Source organism: Callospermophilus lateralis (assembly GCF_048772815.1).
Source record: "Callospermophilus lateralis isolate mCalLat2 chromosome 10 unlocalized genomic scaffold, mCalLat2.hap1 SUPER_10_unloc_2, whole genome shotgun sequence".
NCBI classification, from domain to species: domain Eukaryota; kingdom Metazoa; phylum Chordata; class Mammalia; order Rodentia; family Sciuridae; genus Callospermophilus; species Callospermophilus lateralis.
In genome coordinates, this window is record NW_027510152.1 from 939,732 (window position 1) to 961,076 (window position 21,345).

Below are 21,345 nucleotides of genomic sequence, written 5' to 3' on the forward strand. Positions count from 1 at the left end.
ACTGAGCCATACTATGCAGCCACTTCTGCACAGTGGGATAGGACCTCTACTCTCGCCTGTATTGTTTTCAGAAAACAGAAGGGGGGAACTGTGGTGAGCCGCTTCTGCAGATTATGGTCGCCATTGCAGGATGGCGCTGGCTCCACTGTGGTCTGTAACAAACAACTCCTTGTTTGGGAGAGTTGGTGCATGGTTTCTCAGCACCCTGTGAGAAAGTTCCACGTGGCAGCTCCGCATTGGGGCTTGGGATGCTTTATTAAGGCTGGGAGGGGCATCCGACAGGGAATTAGAAGAAATATCAAAGGCCTGAATAAACTGCTGAAAGAAGATTCCTGAGTTGCGTCTTCCTTGCGGGCAAGGGGTCGCGACACATTAAAAAGGATTTACATTTAACACAGATCATTTGCCATGTGGAAAAACACTTCTGGTTCATTTAGAGCCAGGATGCTTATATGGTTTCAGAGGGACTCCTTGGCATAACTTGCTGATTACTCTTTAAACAGTTGAACATGTATTGATGTTGTTTATGTTATAAAGCTTATCCACAGAAAAACAGACACAAAAATGAGGTAAATGCTATGGGCAAAATTGTGGTTCTTGGAAAAAGGCTAAAAGCCAAAATATATTTTAGGTAAGCTTTTCCTTCTAAGCATGTTTCAAAACATGAAAATACTAAGAGCTGGAAAGCCACAAAGTGTAACACACAAGTCTTGTCTCCATGGAAATGAAGGGAACTCTGCTGCACTGCAAAATCTGATCTTTCCCAACAGGCAGTGCCAGCACCACCATGGCCATCATTGTCATAGTGGAGACAATGCTTTGATCATTCCCTCTTTTAAATGTGATCTTTGTTCCAAGGACAGCTGTTTGTTTACATTACTCATGGAATGACACTTCTCACAGCCAGGGAAGCTTTAGGAGGCAGCTGTGCTACCTACCTTTTAAGCTACAGTAATTAACATTAACCCTGTATGAGAATGAGTTGAATGTTACTTCTAAGAAATCTGTAGTCATAGTTCTCTCAGCTAATGATCAGAAAACAAATCAAATTCTGACAAAGAGTAAATTCATCCCATTTTCCCTCCTTTTCTTCCCCATTCAAATGATCATATTTACGCACTTGAAACAGGAATGGTATAGCATTCTTTTTCTATTGGCCATTCAGTCAGGTTCCAGCTGCAGTTTCTCTGTGTGCCACTGGAGAGTGCCACTGAAGGTATTGCTAAGCTTGAAGCAGAGGCTTAATTTTTGTGGGAGTATTTTTTGGAGGAGTCAATGTCTTTTCCTTCATTAGTCAATGTTGTAGTTCAAGTTCTGAAAAAGTTGAGAATTTTGCTAGTCCCTTGCTCTTTAAGTCTCTCCATGGCTCTTCTGTATTCTTCATCCACCTCAGCCTGAAAGCAGATTTTTTTCATGAAATCCTCCCACTGAAGTTGATGCTGTTTCTCAGTAGCTATTAAGTGGTCATGATACATCTTTCTTCATTCCTATTCCCTCTGCTGAAGTCTACAGATGGAGTCATAAGCTGCTTGCAATCTCTGGAGAACTTCGTTCAAGTTGTCCTGCATCATTTCTCTGCATTTGGGAAGAGTATGTTCATTTGTTTTATGGATCATATTCTTCCAATTTTCAAGAACTCACATTTCTCAAAGACCACGTTTTTCTTCAAATTATTTTACAAAATAACGAGTTTCAGCTTGAATAACTGGTCTGTGATTCAAAAGCCTTGAATGAATTTCTCCAATATCCTTGATAATGAGGTGTGCTGAGCCCGCAGTCCCCAGAGAGTCCTTTTTCTTGTCCCTGCCACTGGAGACAACCTCACAACAACCCACAAGGGTCTCTGTTCCTCCTTCACTCATCCCAACTGGCCACTATTTTAGATTCTAAAGAACAAAATGCTTTTTCATGGTCAGATTGTGGAGTGACATCAATTACTTGGAGCACAGAATTTGTTTTCTGAATATTAGTTAGGAGACCAAAACTTTCCAGAGCAAAGAATATTAGAAAAGTTGAGGAGATTCACAGAGAAAAAGGGTTTGTGACCTGGTTTGGGTGGTAACTTTAGAAATACAAAAAAAAAAAGTGGTAGGGAACACATATTTGAAACCATCTTTGAGTGCTACTTAGTAATCATTAAAGAAATTATATAATAGAATGGTTTCTAGGTTGCCCTTACCAGCATGCTGTGTCCCCCCATAAACATGTAAGAAAGAAGTCCTGGCTTCCTGTGCTCTCAGGGAGTAGGAAGATAGGTAAGCAATGTGCACCAAGTGGAAGGCCTCTGGGAGCGTCTGTCTACTCAGGAAGAAAGAATCCTAAGGAAACCTCAAGTTGACTAAGAAAAAACCCCAAATAATTATGTATCAGTCCCTAAATGACTAAATTATTTCTGGACTATCATGGCTGGATTTTCTGTCAAGAGTAGCAATGGGTGTTCCTTAGCAGAAAAAAACAACGAAAAAAGAAATAGTTTCATTTTTTCCTACTCTGCTTTTCATTAGCCAAACATCCAGGCTCATTGCAAAAATAATCAATACTGTGGGATTCTGGATAAATGATTGCACAGAAGAGGTGAGGAGACTGAGTAGCATAGGCTTTCAGGTACCACAGTTCAGCGACAGTGCCTTCTCTATAGAGGAAGAGATGTTGCAAAGCCCTGGGAGACAGAGAGGACAAAAGCACTCTTATAGGACAGCTACCTCTATTTTAATTTTAAACTTTCTTTCTCATTTGCTGATGACTAATGTCCTCTATTCTTAGTTACATCCTCATATTTTAGTCTCACAGCCTTGCCTTTTTATAATTTAAAAAATGGGAAAGAATCAAAGCAGTGGCAGTTAACACAACACATTGCAAAAATATAACACTATGCTTAGAGTGAAATATCAGAAAAGCAACTGAAATTCTAGGGGAGTTTAGGGCAAGAGATATCCTAAAGTTAACCCAACTTAAAAAATATCCACCATGACACAGGGATAGATATGGGCATGGCACTAATTTGAGTAAAAATCTAAAATGAATTATGGAGATTGTTTTTGGAAATATCAATTTTGGGCTTCATCCAAGTAGAAAACAATCTATATTGTCATAAAACAATGAGAACCATTCAAGGGAGCATGGGTAGCCCTGGGCGGAAATTCAGAGAAGAGAAAAGAGCAATGTCTTCAGCTGATGCTGACCTAGAAAGTCCCTTAGTTTTTTTTCAATTCACTTTCCTCACATGAAAAGTAAAATAATTATACTATCAACAAACTAATATTATTATATATCTAACAATTTATTTTAAATATTAAATGATAAGATAGACACAGTTGATTTATGGGTGTCAATTTTGTATCTTGATACTTTCCTGAATTGATTTGTGTTTGTCAGAAAGTGAAGCTTAAACACAGCAGCCTGGCCTACACATCCCTTCATTGTGGGACCTGGGGGACAAGGATTATGACTCATACTTGTAGCTAAGTTTATGGAGCACCAGAGCAATGTGTGCTAGGACCCCAGAATAGGGCACAAAGGGTGGAATATCATAGAATTGCACACAACTCTTAAGAATTTGTGTCCCCAGAGGGCCAATGTTCTCATGTTGTGAACATATTTTCTATTCTCAGTCTATTTACATTCTTCTTTGGGTGTGTGTGTGGTTTTGCAGTTTATGTTGGTAATTTTGCTGCTTAAAGGCCCACCAGGCATAGTGCTGAAGTGCTATGTACTGTGCAAAAGCACAATCAAGCTTCCATGTCCCTCCAAGAGGAAATACATATGTTAGAGAAGCCTCATTTGCACACAAGTTGCAGGATGTTGACCTTTATTTCAGTATGAATGAGTCAACAATCTGTATTAAGTAAGGAATCTTTAAACAGAAACAAGTGTAAAATTAGTTTTGTATCAATTGACTGACAAAAATGTGACCAGAGAATTCCAGGAAACTGACCCTATGTTTCCCCAGCAGCAACAGCTCCTATTACCTAACTCGGTATTCAGTGCAAATCCTGGAATCCACTGTATGTGTATATGTGACCAAAAATGGAAATCTTCCCTTACAAGTAGTTCAAGTAGGAGCCCCCAGGGGCACTTCCTTCCACCTTTCACTGATGTTTGCTTTTTTATAATCCCTGTGCTTGGCAGGTTACTTTCTAAATTTTCTAGAGATAGTCAACAAAATCACCATTGTTCAGGACCAGACAGCAAATCTTCCCTTAAAGGTGGCAGGAAACCCACCTCCCAACATATGGTGGCTGAAGAATTATGCCCCCGTCATGGAAAAGCCAAGGCAGATCATCATCTGAAAGATGGAATTTGGCTCTCAACTGCGAATCCAAGACCTGGACACAAGAGAAACTGGCTACTACCAGTGTGTGGCCACGAATGGGTTGAAGATCATTACCACCATTGAAGTCCTCATTGAAGTCTTCAGTGAGTTTGGACTGCAAAAGCATGTTGTTTCATGGATAGGAATGCTCACAGCCACCAAACAAAAGATTGGTTTGCTATTTGAAAATGAAATACACAAATCAACATGAAAGGAATCCAACAAAACCATTCCCCAAAGCTTAACCTACTACACATTTACTAGTAATAACAGAAAATAGATACAGATGGAGTGGTGTGTAAACATGGAGCCTAGAAAAGAATCCCAGAAACACAAGGAGAACTGGATCATTCAGTGGAAAGGCCACATTTCAGCAGGTCAGGTGTCCATGGGGAGGCTGGCTACACTGCAGATGGCCAGGTGAGTGTTGGACTCTGTCACACGGGTCTCAGCTCACTTGCTAGAGTCTGTGCCAATATTTTGTAAAACTGCATGCACCTCCCTTCCTCATGCACACCTGGCCTAATTGGGGCAAGAGAGCAGAGTGCTTGTCACATGAGGTAAAGGAATTGAATGGCAAGAAAGAATGCATTCCTTTAGTCCCAGTTGTGAGAAGTATCCAGGCTATGGATGCCCTAGACCTGCCTTCCAGGTCTACACCATTGCCAGCTACAATTAGTAAAACAGGCTTTGTGTGTGAAGTTTAGATGAAGAGAGAGAAGGGACCGCAGCAACTCCTGAAATAGCCTTCAAAATATTCACATAAACAGATACATCCCTTATTTTTTGTTGATGTTTTTGTTGTTTTAATGATTTCTGAAATCATTGGCGTGTCCTCATGAGCTGAACAGAATCCAAGGCCTGAGGACAACTGGCCACAAAAGAACTCATGGGCTCCCACTATGTTTACCATCTGCATGACTAGAAAGCAGTTGTATTCCGGATCATGAAGTATTAATAACCTTGTTTTTTGCTTTATCCTTTTAGGTCCAAATCACAGCCTAAATCATAATTTTCAGTAAGTATCTGTTTTCCTCAAACCATTTTCTGATACTCTGTTTCAATTATGTAAAAATCTAGGTTTTAAATCAAACAGACTCCTGTCTTTGCTGAAATTGCTAAAATTTGGCTGGGCATTACACAAGGATGGCAATGTGATTGTTTAAGTTTGTGAAACTTTTACATTTTCCATGTTTCCATGCAAAGGAAAAATGTCACAAAAATAAAAAAAAATTGTTAATTGCTTTCAGGGATATTGACCTTTCAGGACAATTGAATGGAGTATAAACATACACACCAGATTGTCAGGACCTCCAGGAGCAGCCTGGTATACAAGTATGTTTGCAAACATGGAGGTAGTTCTTCACTGTGAAATTCCAGCCCCACCCACCTGCAGTTTCTATTTCTATTTTTATTTATTTTTTGCAGTGGTGGGGATACATCACAGGGTCTTTCACATAGCAGGCATCCCTATTACTAAGGTACATGCCCAGCCCCTGCACATGGAGAATATAAAGAGTAGGGCACTCTCTACTGTCAGGGTCCCAAGCCACCTTATAACTGAAAAGGATGAGACACACAGCCAGGCACTCATCCCCATAGCCAGCTGCTGACTTAATCTGGCTTGGGAACTTGGGCCTCTTTTTTTCCAGCACAATGGCTGACTCAGTGCCACTGGATTAGGAAGTTCTAATCTGAACTGAAAATGCTGTCATTAGGTACAGGGAGAATTACTCATTTCATTGTCAGTGTTTGAGACAAGGAAAGACTAAGTCCCCTTTGTTTCCCACACAGCCCTCTTGGATAGCGGCTTCACATTCAGCTTTTCTGAGCAGTGGCATGAACACTGTGTTTTCAATGAACTGCTCAGTCTTTGCTGGTTTCTGTTTCCCTGAGGCCTCCACAGGGTGGTGTGCTGTGGGGCCATGTTGGGAGTGTGGGTAGCCTACTTGAGAAGGTCTCTGCTGAAATATAGTGCTGGAGAAATCCTTGGTGATCAATCCTACCTAGAATGACTAGGCAGAGAAGTTGCATCAAGCACATACTGATGGGCTTTGGGGAAAGCATAGGTCCTTCAGAAGTTATTATTTTTTCTCTAATTTATGTCTTTACACTAATATATTTTATAATGACTCTATATTATTTATTATTATATTATAAATATATAGTAGGGGCTGGGGATGTAGCTCAGTGGTACAGCACTTACCTAGCACATGTGAGGCTGTGGGTACAATCCCTAGCATTGCAAAAACAAATAAAAATAATAAATCCTATTATAAATATATACTCTTACAATATATGTAATTGTAACAATATATAATTTAAAAATATGTAAATATTTCACTTAGAATTATAAAGCTAATTTATTATATAAGTGTGAAATATTTTCATATATATGCTACATTATACATTTATATAATTAAATATTTGTATGAAATGCTTCATACCATTTTTATGATAATTTCCTTCTCATTTTAAATTTTAGGTTAAATCACCACATTCATGTAAATAATTTGGGCACTTGTAGTATGGCAAAAGCTTCTTCCCTTGTCAAATTGAACCAGACCAATGTGTGTGTGTTGGGGGGAATATTGTATGTAAATGTACCTGGAGAAATATATCTTCTCATTTCTTTATGATTTAGTAAATAAATGTTATACTTAGTTAGCAGTTTGTATTTAGATATCTTTCCATGTCAGTGTATTTTAAATTTCCCTGGTAATCTCTTTTCTTCTTTCTGAACTTGTGCATACAGCATGTGACTATTCCCGTAGTGATTGACATTTCTAATGGGCCCATTGACAGTGCTACACTGATTTCCCTGGCCATGTGCCTTGGGACCTAAGGATAAATTTTTCTAGAACAGATTCTGAAGAGTAAAACATACTAAGGCACACTGTACATCTTTTTTTTTAAAAAAAATATTTATTCTTACTTGTAGTAGGACAATATATCTTTAATTAATTAATTAATTATTATGTGGTGCTGAGGATTGAACCCAGGGCCTTAATCATGCTAGGCAAGTGCTCTACCACTGAGCCACATCCGAGCCCACACTGTTCATCTTTTTATGTGGTAGTCTTTATCCACAGATTTGCTTTTGAAGGTTTCATTGCACTCGGTCAGCTACAGTCTGAAAATATGAAATGAAAGATTCCAGAAATAATTTATAAGTTTTAAGATATGTGCCATTATGTATAGCATGATAAAATCTCATAATGTTCTGCTCCATTACCTAGAGTATGAATAATCCCTCTGTCCAGGATACCCATACTATATATGCTACACACCCATTAGTCACTTTAGTTAGCCATCTTGATTATTGGATTGAGTGTCATGGTGTCACAGTGCTTATGTTCAAGTAACACTTATTTTACTTAATAAGAGCCCCATGGCACAAGAGAAATGTTATTGGCAATTCAGATTTTCCAAAAAGAAGTGTGTGTTTTTAAAGTCAGTTTTGAAATATAAACAATGCAAGAAACCACATTCACATAAATGTTATTATAGTATATTGTTATGTTTGTTCTCTTTATTATTAGCTATTATTGTTAAACTTTTCCTGTGCCCATTTATAAGTAAATTTTATCATAGTATGTTTATAAAAGAAAAAAAAACAGAATATATAGTTTATGGTGCTATTGGAGATTTTATGTATCAAATGAGGATGTGTACATAGTATATGTATGTCCATGATTTTAAAATAAATTCCTAGACCTTTTCCTAAAGCCCTTGCACCACTGTGTACTATACCACCTATAATATCAGGGTTCTGGTCACTGCATGTATTTGCCAATATTTGAGGTGGTCTGTCCTTATAAGTTTAACTATTCTCTGGATGTATTTCTCACAGATAAGGGGAGACTACTGTAATTAATACAGACAACAATTGTTCACAGGTTACTTTCCTGCCATGTCCTAAGAAAACATGGCTCTCTTTATCTTCCATAAGTTGATTTCCAAATTCATTAATTTTGCCACTTTGAAGGATGAAATAATGTTATCAAACCTGCTTTATTTTCCATTCCTTCATTACTGGCGAGGCTGAGCCTGTGAATGAGAAATTCTGGTCAGTGGTAGCTCCCATTTATCATTTACCTCATTGTATCCTCTGTCCATTTTCCCTTTATGTTGTTTCTTAATCATTTTAAATAATTATTCCTGTCTTATTTCTAAGTCATATAGAAATTAAATTATTTTGCTATTTATAAATATTTTTTTCTTATTCTAGCAAATTAAAAGAATGCCTCGATTTCCTTAAAATATTCTTATGGTGGTTTGGTTGGAATTATAATGAATATTATTTAAATTTGGTGAAAACTGAAATTTAAATTGAATTTTCCTATAAAGAACCACTTCATGGTTTAAGGCATTGTGATTTTCCTAACAATATATTATGAGATATTTTAAATATATGAAAACAGAAGGAATTTCATAGAGAACATCCATGCACCTGCCAGACATGTTCTAACATTTACATTTTCCTCTGCTATCTTTTTCATTTCTCTTTCTCACCTATTCCTCCATCCTTTCCATCAGTCCATCTTTTTTCTCATTCATTTCACAATATGTTACAATTATTTTACACTTACCCTGAAATAGTTCAGGATATATATTATTAAGGAGTTTTATATTTGTTTTCTATTCCCATTTCTAGTTGTTTAGTTTAAGTTTACATACAATGTAATGTACAGTTTTCGATATCACCAATAAGAGCTAACAGGAAAACAAGCCTCTGAAGTAAACCCCTATCCCAGAAGAGCATTAATATGCTAGAAAGTTCAGCCATAGGACTTCCTAGTCACTTCTCTCTCCATGCACCCACCATACTGTTTTTTTTTCCTTCATGGATGAGTTTTACCTGTTCTAGGACTTCACAGAAATGAACTCTTGCAGCCTGTAGCTGTGTAAGCCTGCTTCCTTCACTTAGCATGATGTTTTTGAGATTCATCTACATTGTAATTATGCAACAGGTAATTGCTGTTCATTTCCAAGTAGTTTCCATCTTCTAAACTTACCAGTGGGTTTATCCAACCTCCCATGGATGAACACCTAAGCACATTACAGTCTTTGGCTATGTGAATACAACTGGTATGGATATTTTCATACAAGATTTTTGTGAACATGTGTTTTCATTTTTGCTAATGTTACCTAGGCATAGAATTATTGGGATATGTGCGTGATTTTTAAAGAAATTCTTAGACCTTTATCTAAAGTCCTCTGTGCTTTTACCAATAGCATTGAAAGCTCTAGTCACTGCATATATTTGGTGACATTTGGGGTGGTCAGTCTCTTTAAGTTTAGCTACTCTTTTGTATAGTGGTCCAAGTGATATTTTATATTGTTCTAGCATCTTGTAAAAGTAATATTTATTAGTGATTTTTGATGTTCAAATTCAGGTCAGACATCCCTAATGTGAAAATCCAAAATCTGAAATAAGATCCAAAACTCCTTGAGCCTCATGTTAGTACTCAAAAAGTTTCAGAATTTGAAGCATTTTTGACTTTCAAATTAGATAAACTCAACCTATAAAGTCTAGGTAAACATTCCAAAATACAAAAAATCTCTCAAAGTATGGAATACTTCAGTGGTAAGCACTTTGAATAAGGGATCTCAACATGTAAGTGTATTTAAGACAATATAGTTTCTTCTGAACACCATTCTGACTGCATCTCCCTGCCCCAAAACTGTCATTTGGGCTTTTTAAAGGTTTTTTTGCTTTCTGAGTTTTGTTGTATTATTTTTTAAAAAATTGTTCTAATTAGTTATACATGACAGTAAAATATATTTTAACACATTATACATAAATGGAGTACAATTTCTCATTCCTCTGGCTATACATGGTACAATTCCTTTTAATACTTTTTGCCTTGAATTCAGTTTTGAATAAATAACTATACCTACTTTCTTTTCATTTGCATTTGCCAGGAATTCATTTTACTATCTTGTCCTACTTAAAAAATAGCTAAAAAATCATATTTTACATCCTGTTATATGTAGGTCTCTGTTTAGTAGCATGTAACTAGATATTTTTTGGATGTTGGAGAGGAGTAATTTTCAAGGTAAAATCCCACATAAGATGTGCTCATTTTATCTAATACTCAGTGTTCAAATATGTACACCAGTGCTGCTTTTAATTACACATTCACTGCCTGTAGATACAGGTTAGCTCTTATCACTAATACAGACCACCTCACAGTGGACCTCTGTCCCATGTCCTCCTGTTCCTGAGGGTAAGCATCAACCAAGGACAGATTTCTGGGGTGGAATTGCAGGTGGCCACCTCCCTTCTACCCAGGAAGAGCCAGATTGCCCTCCAGAGAGGCTGAAGGACTCAAGAGTCCTGCAGCAATGAGTGAGTTATCATTTCCCATGACTCTTTATAGAACATAATATTATCAGAACTTAAAATTTTTGCCAGTGTCCTAGGCCAAATGATAATTTTATGTTAGATTTCCCTAGTTAATCATGAGGTTGAACCTCATCTATTTGGTTTAATAGCCTCTGAATTGTCTGTTCACACAACACATGTCCTTATGATTTGTAGATTCTCTGTTTGCAAAGTCACTTACTCACTATGGTTTATTTAGAAACTCAAAATCAACAATCAGAGTGTTTTGCTAGTTATTCATTGATATGCACAGAGTTGTGAAAATTTGAGTCACAACAACACACTTTCTGAGCTCAGGTTACAGAGAAACACTTCTTGTTTTAGTTCTCAGATTATAAATGAGTATTACTTTTGTGGTCTATTTAGTGTCACATTTTTATATATTTTTATGCTTTTTTGTTGGTGATTTCCCAGGCTAAAGTGGCTCCCAGTCATGAGAAGGCTGAGATGTATCTTAGAAGAAATATGTGTGTTCTACAATCTTTGTTCAGACATGAACTATAATGCTGTTGGCTGTGACTTCAATGCTAACAAATCAATTATACATATATAATATGATATATAATATTATATATCATATTATATATGTATTGACAGGTGGAGGAAAATGTTGTGACAGAGACTTGTAAAAAACTAACTCTCTATACCCACTATGAATGGTGGCTCCATTTCTGCTAATTCAATGTTTGTAATGACTTTAGAGAAAGTTACTACCAGAAATAACCAAAATAGACTGTCATGTTTATTTTTTCCTTTAGGATAGTTGTCTTCTTGTTATTTCTTTGTAAGAATTTTAGAATGTTATCCAGACATAATCCTTTACATAGTTTTGCTTCATCTATAATTGAAATTTTATGCTGATAAATGCTAGTATCTTTTTGTAATATTTCTCTATATAAATAACCTAATACCTTGGCACCATCTAATGATGATATCATCTGTATTATTAAATTTAACATTACTTTTGTTAAAGGTTAAATTTCTATAGTGAGGGTCTGCCGATGGGTTCTCTGTTTTGTTTTGTTCTGTTTTTAACTATAGCTTATGATCCTGGACTGATATTTCAACATTCTGATATTTAATATGTGTTGCAACTGGTATGATAAAATACCTCACCTACCGCTAAGGGCTACATTGTTCCCCCTGCCAAGTTTATTATGTTGAAGTCCTATCCAAATGTGTCTTTCCTATTATAAACAGCATTAGAGCCCTGATGGTATAGAATCTCCTTATAAAAGAGAAAGGGTCATCAAATCTCCCCTGCCAACACCTATCATGTGAGGACTTGGCAAGACGGCAGCCATTGGTAAGGCAAAAAGAGAGCCTCTACCAGAATCAAATGGACAGCACCTTGGATTTCACCATCCAGAAGTATGAGAAATAAATTTGCATTGTTTCAGCCCTCCTGTATGTGGTATTTGTTATGTCACTGAGATTATAAAAAAATACACCTGCCTTATTACTCTACCATTTTTCTAAAATTTATGGACTGTTATTTGCCTTTCACTTTTCCATGTGAGTTTTATGTTTATATTTTTATAGGAATTGCATAGAAGTTTGTTGTCTCTGAGAGAACTGATGTTCTTTGTAGTTTGTGGTTTCATGATGATTTTTCTCTCTCCCTTTCAAAAAAATTGTATGATTTTCTCAATCATCTCAATGTAGCATATCTTTACTTACATATGTAGTAGGTGGATTACTGTTTCTGTTATCGATAACCTTATCTTTCATTTCCACATTTTATTTTCAGGTTTTGTGTTGAGAGTGGTTCAAAAACACACTGAATTTTAAATATTGACCATGTTCTCCACAACTTTGTTAATTTTTTTTATTTCATTGACTTTCTGTAATATCTTTTAGATTCTTTTTCCTGTGGGGAGAATAAAGTCTTATATAAGTAATAGATATATGATTTGCTTTTTCTAAGCCGTTTTATTACTTCTTGTCGTATTGAATGGACTAAAACCTTGAGCATCTTCTCAAAGCATATATTTTTCTATTCTTCTGTACATAGTTTACATGTTTATTTTCACAAATAATGAGAACCCTTTATTTTTATACTGAGTTTTCCAGATACAAAGGTGAAACTATGAATTTTCTGTTTTTGTTATGTTAATATTCTGTTACATAATAGAGTTCCTATTTTTGAATAACTAGACTAAAACCTACTCAGTCAGACTGAATTATTCTTATGATGCCCTGCTGGATTTATTTACTGACTTTGTGCTTGCAGATGACTTTCTTTGAGTACTTACTTTATTTTTTAACTGACAGATAAAAACCACACACATTCAAACATACACATATATGTCTATATATAATATATATGTAAAAGCTGGAGTCATAACTCAGTAGTAGAGCAAGTACTTAAGTGCTCATAAGGTCATGGGTTAATCTCTGACACTGAAAACCAAAACACCGCCCAAAAAATGTGTATGCATTGTTTCATATACTTTTATTGTTTTGTGTATGTGGTGAGAACACTTAAAATCTACTCTATCAGTGATTTTCAAATATATAATATATAGTTAATAACTATATCTACCATGTTGTACAGCAGATCTTTTGAACTTACTCCTTGTAAATTTTATAACAGAAATTCTGTGTTCACTGACTTGTGTCTCCCCAGTCCACCCACTTCTATCTCCTGGGACCACCCATTCTGCTCTCTGGCAAATGACTTTATCACACAAGGGCCATCTTTGATCAGACACCATGTAGTATGAGAAATCATCAGCTCATTGGATGTCATCTTTGTGCAACCATGATTTTCTTTTATGATCACATTTCAGATTGACCCCTTCCTTATACTGGTGTGTTCATGAAATGTCTGGAAGTTAATGAAAGTGAAGACAAAGGTAAAATAATGAAATTAAGACATTGAATAATTTACAAGTTCAATTTCCTCCAGTCTATCCTATGTAGTGACTCCTCTCTGGGGCTATTTTCTTACCAAATGCACAAAAGTTCTCCTTCATTCATCCTTGGCCAAGTGATGTGTCCTATCCATGAACTGTAGAGTTGTGTCAGTGACTAATAACAGGGCCGAGTTTACCCATGTGCACAGAATGGCGGTGTAGGATTCACTTCTGTTGTTTCTCAGGGAGGAATGTAAATGGATGACACACTGCCCTGTCACTGCCTGCTGTCACTCTCATAGGTCCACACACAGTGGTGCTGGCAGTGAGTATAGTTTCAGCAGGTGTGTGTAGGGAAAGGTGAGGCTGGGTGTCCTGGGAGGTAAGGGATTTACTACCATTAAAGCAAACATTTTCCTTCCATCTGTTTTCAGCTTCAGGTATGGAGGGTGTGTATTTGGAAAACAAATGCTTTAAGAAGGGTGGTTTCTCCCAATGATGTAGGCTCAAAGTACAGGGTCATTATAATTTACTCAGGTGGTAGTTTGGGCAATGTCCATGGAATTAACACTAAGTTACATATCTGGGATTCCATATGTTTATTATGTTTTATTTCTTCTCTTTTAAAATAAAAGTGGCTCATTTTCACTATGATGTGCCCATCTTCATGTATTGCATGCTGAGATAGCAGGAGATTTAGCAAGGTGGAGGTGCTTTCTGAAACCTCAGCATCAGAACTCTCCTGATTCCTCTTATTTTGGGGCTTAATAAACATCAAGCAATTCCAAGATTTTGACCATTCTCTACCCACATACTCATACCCTGAAATCTCCATTTCCAACTCCAAATTATCTCCCCATCTCCAGGCTTGCGTATTGAACCACATAATGACCATCTCCATGTGCATGATTCAAAGGCCTTGTGTACTCAGAGCATCTAAATGGAACTTGGATATCTTCTTCTTTCAGCTCTTTTCATTGCTATTTTGGGGAAAATTGTCACAAGCTTAATTATAATTTCATTCTAATTACAGAAAAGTAGCACTACAAAGAAAACAATTGAAACTTCCTTACTGATATTCCAGTAATTAAAAATGACTTCAGGAAAAACCAGACTGCCTTATTGCTGGTAAGTGAACTCAGGCAAAATACTGACATTCCGCATTTGACGTTAAAGTCATTAGACCATCAGCCTTATCAAATTCAATTCAATTTGAACAGAGGTTGAAGTAAGAGAGAAGCCAGCCTCAATTTCTTTTGCAATGCCACCTTGTCATGATGTCTGGTTTTTGGAAAATGTAGCTGTCTTTGAATCTCATAGTGAATAAAAAATGTCTCTTAATACTTGAGTGTTGTTGCCTAAGATCAAGGGTTTTGCCTTATATACCAACAGCTCAAGTACAAGATATATTCCATTCATATTATACTTTCTCCAATTTTTCCCCCTAATAATCAGACTTCTTCTGTAGAATAGGACACAAACCATGCTGGCATAATCTCATGTAACACAGAGTCATTCCTTGGTCTTTTGTGGCTTTTTCCTTCCAGGATATAATATCAGAGAGTGCATGGTGTCAGTGTGTTCTTTAACAGTGAAGTAAATTTATTCATTTGGGTACAACCTCTTTTTTCGTTATACAGTTTTATTTCCCTATGACATTAAAAATAATTTATAAAAAACATCTTCCTAGCATTTTGTTGGGGTGGTATGGCACTTTGGGGAGAATTGTCATCTTAAGACTATCAAATGTTTCATTTTCTGAATATGGTATGCATTTCCATTTAATTCAGATTTTCTTTACTTTATGTGATGTTTTGTAGTTTCATGTGTGGAAATCTTGTTTATCTTTTGTATTTGAGCCATTTTACAATGTAGAGTGCAGTGCCATTAAGTATGATTTGTTCATACTGCTGTTACATCCATCCAACTCCAGTATTTTTTATCCTCCCAAGCTGAAACTCTGTCCCCATTAAGCATTAACTCCCTAATTTTTCATGGTAAACACCATTATACTTTCTGTCTCTGTGGACTTGACCACTATTTTAGGTGGTTTTCAATGTTACTGCAAACTATTTGTGTGTATTATATATATAATGTATATGTATATATACACTCAAAACTTGCAATAACATTGCAGCAACAAATTAATATTTTAATGTTGCAATAACATTAAAATATCAGTTTGCAATGTTATTGCATCATCAATTTGCAAATGAAATATATATATATATATATATATATATACACACACACACACATGTACAAAGGTACATAAATTTTATTTGCAAAATCTTGCTCTCATATAAATATGCAATTGATTCTTGTAAATTGAACTTAATTTTGTGGCTTTGAAAAATCCACATTAGATATAATTATTTTTAAGTATATTCCTTGGAACAGTCTCTGTGAATTATGACATTGTCTATGACTAAGCACAGATTTTGTGTCTTCCTTTCTAATCTATATGCCATTTATCTATTACTTATGTATATCTAAATACCTATCATCAACCTACCTACTTACCTACTTGTCATATTTTTCCTATTGAGATGCTCAGTGCCAACATAGAAATGTTGGTAGATGGAGCTGGGGTGGGGGCTCAGTGGTAGAGCACTTGCCTCAAATGTGTGAGGCACTGGGCTTGATTACCAGCACTGCATATAAATAAATAAAGTAAACGTCCATTGACAACTAAAAAAATCTTTTTTTAAAAAAAAATGTTGCATAGAAATAGTGCAGTCATCATTGTCTTGTTTCCTTTTAAGAGGAAATATTTTTTATTTCACCTTAAGTAGTATATTCATTGCATGCTTCTTATAAATACTCTTTATATTAGATTATATTAGAAGTTCTTTAATTCATTTATTTGGAGCTTTTACAATTAACTGATGTTGAACTGATCTTTTTATGTTGATTAAGATAATTTTATGGTTTCTCTATGTCTGTTTTCATTGACTTTTCTTTTCTTTTTGGTATAGGGGATTGAACCCAGGGCACTTAACCATGGAGCCACATCCTCTGCCCATTTTTATTTTATTTTTTTTACAATTTTGAGACAGGGTCTTGCTAAGTTGCTTAAGTTCTTGATAAGTTTCTGAGGCTGGGTTCGAACTTGACATGCCCTTTGCCTGAGTCTCCTGAGCTTCTGGGATTATAGGTGTGAGCCACCATGCCCAGCTAATTGATTGACTTTTGAAGGTTGAAATCACTATATTCCTGAAGTTAACCCCAACTGATCTATTATGAATTTTTAAAAATACTTTTAAAAATAGTGTCTGTGTTTTGTTAGATTTAGTTAACATTATGTTTAATATTATGAGGAGGGTATTGCCTGTATGATCATGAGGTATATTGATCTGCATGCTCTTTTGATGTCCCTGTTAGATGTTTGTAGCACAGTTGTGCTAGCCTCATAAAATGAATTAGAAAGTGTCCTTTACTCAGTATGTTCTCTTAAGAGTTTTTGTACACTGCTGATATTTCTTCTTAAATGTTTGGAAACATTTACCAGTTTCTCTGTTTTAGTTGTGTGAAGGACATTTTTAACAACTTCTGGAAATTAGCTACAACTTCAAGTTCCTCAAGAGATTGAGAGTTCTTCTGAGTTTTTCTTTTTCTTTGTACTAAGTTTTGGTGTTTTGTGTTCCTTGAGCAATTTATCTTCTTTTCTAATTCAATATGTTCATTTATTTGTTCATAATGCTTCTAATTGTTAAACACCTGTAGAGTCTTTGGTGATATACCCCTGTGCCTTCCTGTTATTGGTGATGTGTGTTTTTCTCTTTCTTAATCAATTTTTCTTTTTTTAAATTAATTTTTATTGTAGGTTGTTCAAAACATTACATAGTTCTTGATATATCATAATTCACACTTTTATTCAAGTGGAATATGAACTCCCATTTTTACCCCAAATACAGATTGCAGAATCACATCAGTTGCACAACCATTGATTTACATATTGCCATTCTGGTGTCTGTTATATTCTGCTGTCTTTCCTATCCTCTACTATCCCCCCTCCTCCATCCCCTCCCCTCTTCTCTCTCTACCCCCTCTACTGTAACTCATTTCTCCCCCCTTATATTTTTCCTCCTTTCCTCTCACTTCCTCTTGTATGTAATTTTGTATACCCCTGAGGGTCTCCTTCCATTTACATGCAATTTTCCTTCTCTCTCCCTTTCCCTCCCACCTCTCATCCCTGTTTAATGTTAATCTTCTTCTCATGCTCTTTGTCCCTACTCTGTTCTTAGTTACTCTCCTTATATCAAAGAAGACATTTGGCATTTGTTTTTAAGGGATTGGCTAGCTTCACTTAGCATAATCTGCTCTAATGCCATCCATTTCCCTCCTAATTCTATGATTTTGTCATTTCTTAATGCAGAGTAATACTCCATGGTGTATAAATGCCACATTTTTTTTTATCCATTCGTCTATTGAAGGGCATCTAGGTTGGTTCCACAGTCTTGCTATTGTGAACTGTGCTGCTATGAACATGGATGTAGCAGTGTCTCTATAGTGTGCTCTTTTTAGGTCTTTAGGGAATAGACCGAGTAGGGGAATTGCCGGATCAAATGGTGGTTCCATTTTCAGCTTTCCAAGAAATCTCCATACTGCTTTCCAAATTGGCCGCACCAATTTGCAGTCCCACCAGCAATGTACAAGAGTACCCTTTTCCCCACATCCTCGCCAGCACTTATTGTTGTTTGACTTCCTAATGGCTGCCAATCTTACTGGAGTGAGATGGTATCTTAGGGTGGTTTTGATTTGCATTTCTCTGACTGCTAGAGATGGTGAGCATTTTTTCATATACTTGTTGATTGATTGTATGTCCTCCTCTGAGAAATTTTTGTTCAGGTCCTTGGCCCATTTGTTGATTGGGTTATTTCTTATCTTATTGTCTAATTTTTTTTAGTTCTTTGTATATTCTGGATATTAGGGCTCTGTCTGAAGTGTGAGGAGTAAAGATTTGTTCCCAGGACGTAGGCTCCCTATTTACCTCTCTTATTGTTTATTTTGCTGAGAAAAAACTTTTTAGTTTGAGTAAGTCCCATTTGTTGATTCTAGTTATTAACACTTGTGCTATGGGTGTCCTATTGAGGAATTTGGAGCCCGACCCCACAGTATGTAGATCATAGCCAACTTTTTCTTTTGTCAGACGCCATGTCTCTGATTTGATATCAAGTTCCTTGATCCACTTTGAGTTAACTTTTGTGCATGGCGAGAGAAAGGGATTCAGTTTCATTTTGTTGCATATGGATTTCCAGTTTTCCCAACACCATTTGTTGAAGATGCTATCCTTCTTCCATTGCATGCTTTTAGCCCCTTTATCAAATATAAGATAGTTATAGTTTTGTGGATTGGTTTCTGTGTCCTCTATTCTGTACCATTGGTCCACCCGCCGGTTTTGGTACCAGTACCATGCTCTTTTTGTTACTATTGCTCTGTAGTATAGTTTGAAGTCTGGTATAGCTATACCGCCTGATTCACACGTCCTGCTTAGCATTGTTGTTGCTATTCTGGGTCTTTCATTTTCCCATATGAATTTCATGATTGCTTTCTCTATTTCTACAAGAAATGCCGTTGGGATTTTGATTGGCATTGCATTAAACCTATAGAGAACTTTTGGTAATATCGCCATTTTGATGATGTTAGTTCTACCTATCCATGAACAGGGTATATTTTTCCATCTTCTAAGATCTTCTTCTATTTCTCTCTTTAGGGTTCTGTAGTTTTCATTGTATAAAGCTTTCACCTCTTTTGTTAGGTTGATTCCCAAGTACTTTATTTTTTTTTTTGAGGATATTGTGAATGGGGTGGTTTTCCTCATTTCCATTTCAGAGGATTTGTCGCTGATATACAGGAATGCCTTTGATTTATGCGTGTTGATTTTATATCCTGCCACTTTGCTGAATTCATTTATTAGCTCTAATAGTTTCTTTGTAGACCCTTTTGGGTCTGCTAGGTATAGAATCATGTCTTCTGCAAATAGTGATAATTTGAGTTCTTCTTTTACTATTTTTATGCCTTTAATTTCTTTCACAACATCTTTGTTTGTATGTGGTGCTGAGGATCAAACCCGGGCCGCACACATGCCAGGCAAGTGTGCTACCGCTTGAGCCACATCCCCAGCCCCAATTCATTATTTATTTTTTTCTGGTCCTGAGAGTCAAACCCAGTGCCTCACACGTGCTAGGCAAGTGCTCTGCCACTGAGCTACAACTCCAGCCCCAGCCTACATCTTAATGAATGGGGAAAACCTAAAATTGTTTCCTCTAAAATATGTAGTAAGAAAAGGGTCTACTTTTACCACAATTATTTAACATAGTACTGGATATAAGACAAGTGAACAAAATAAAGGGCATGCAGGTCAGAAAGGAGGTCAAATGTCCTTATATAGAAATGACATGATTTTGTATTTACAGGAAAACCTAAAGATTCCAACAAAAAAACTGTTAGAATAAATAAATGAATTCAGTATGATTTCAGGGAACAAAATCAACATAAAAATTTGTAGTTTTTAAAATACAATAATGAAATTGCTGAGATTAAAAAACAAGAAAACAATCCCATTCATAATAGCTACTGAAAAATAAAACATTTAGAATAAATTTTACCAAGCAATTGATGAATCTCTATGTGAAAATTATGAAACTCTGAAAGAAATTAAAGACAAACATGTGTGTGCGTGTGCGTGCACATGCGCAGAGAAGGACAAACCACTGTTATAAATTGGGAGAGCATTTACTGGAAAAAAAGAGTTCTAAACTTTATATGGATGCACAAAAGATCCTGAATAGTAAAAGCAATTATGAACAAAATGAACAAATCTGGAATTAGTATAAAAGCTGTCTTCAAAACACACCACAAAGTGACAATAACAAATACATCAGGATACTGGCATAAGAAAAGACAAATAGGCCAATGGAACATGAGGGGGAAGCCAATAGTAAATCTTTATATTTACAGCCAACAGATTTTCACGAGGGGCAGCATAAGCATATGCTAAGAAAGGAAGCTTTCTTCAGTAAATGCTCGGAAAACTGGACACGTGACGATGGAAGATATTAGACCCCACCTCTCACCACATACAGAAATCAACACACACTATATTAAAAACTTCAATATTAAGACTTGAAATTATGAAACTACAAAGGGAAAACAGGGGGTTTCACTTTAGGACATTGATCAAAGCAAAGTTTTTGTTTTTTGATATGGGATCTTGTTATGTTTGCACAGGCTGGTCTCAAAACTCCTGGGCTGGACTGACTCTTCCACTTTATCCTCCTGAATGCTGGGACTAAGGCATGCACCAGCAAGCCCTACGCAAAATTTTTTTTTGACATGATCCCAAAAGCACAGACAAAAATAGCAAAAACTTATAAATTAGATTATATCAAAGTAGGCTGAGTGCAGTGGTGCATGCCTGTAATCCTAGCAGCTCAGGAGGTTGAGGCAGAAGGATTCCGAGTTTAAAGCCAGCCTTGGCAACAGCAAGGTGCTAAGCAACTCAGTGAGATCCTGTCTCTAAATAAAATACAAAATAGGGCTGGGGATATGGCTCCGTGGTCAATTGTCCCTAAATTCAATCCCCAGCACCAAAACAACAACAACAACAACAACAAAAGATTATGTCAAACTAAAAGGTGTCTGACAAAAAAACAATTAGCAGAGTGTATAGTCAATGCATCTAATGCAGAAAATATTTACCATTTACCTCAAAAACATTAATTCCTGAACAGATGACCAGAATAGGCATTCTCAAAAGAGGACACAAATAATCCACAAGT

General features: G+C 36.2%; 1 pseudogene; it reads right to left on the minus strand.

Moving 5' to 3' along the window:
• Nucleotides 1–1,456: 1,456 nt before the first annotated feature.
• On the minus strand, nucleotides 1,457–1,862 carry LOC143390399 (biogenesis of lysosome-related organelles complex 1 subunit 5-like; annotated as a pseudogene).
• Nucleotides 1,863–21,345: the final 19,483 nt, after the last annotated feature.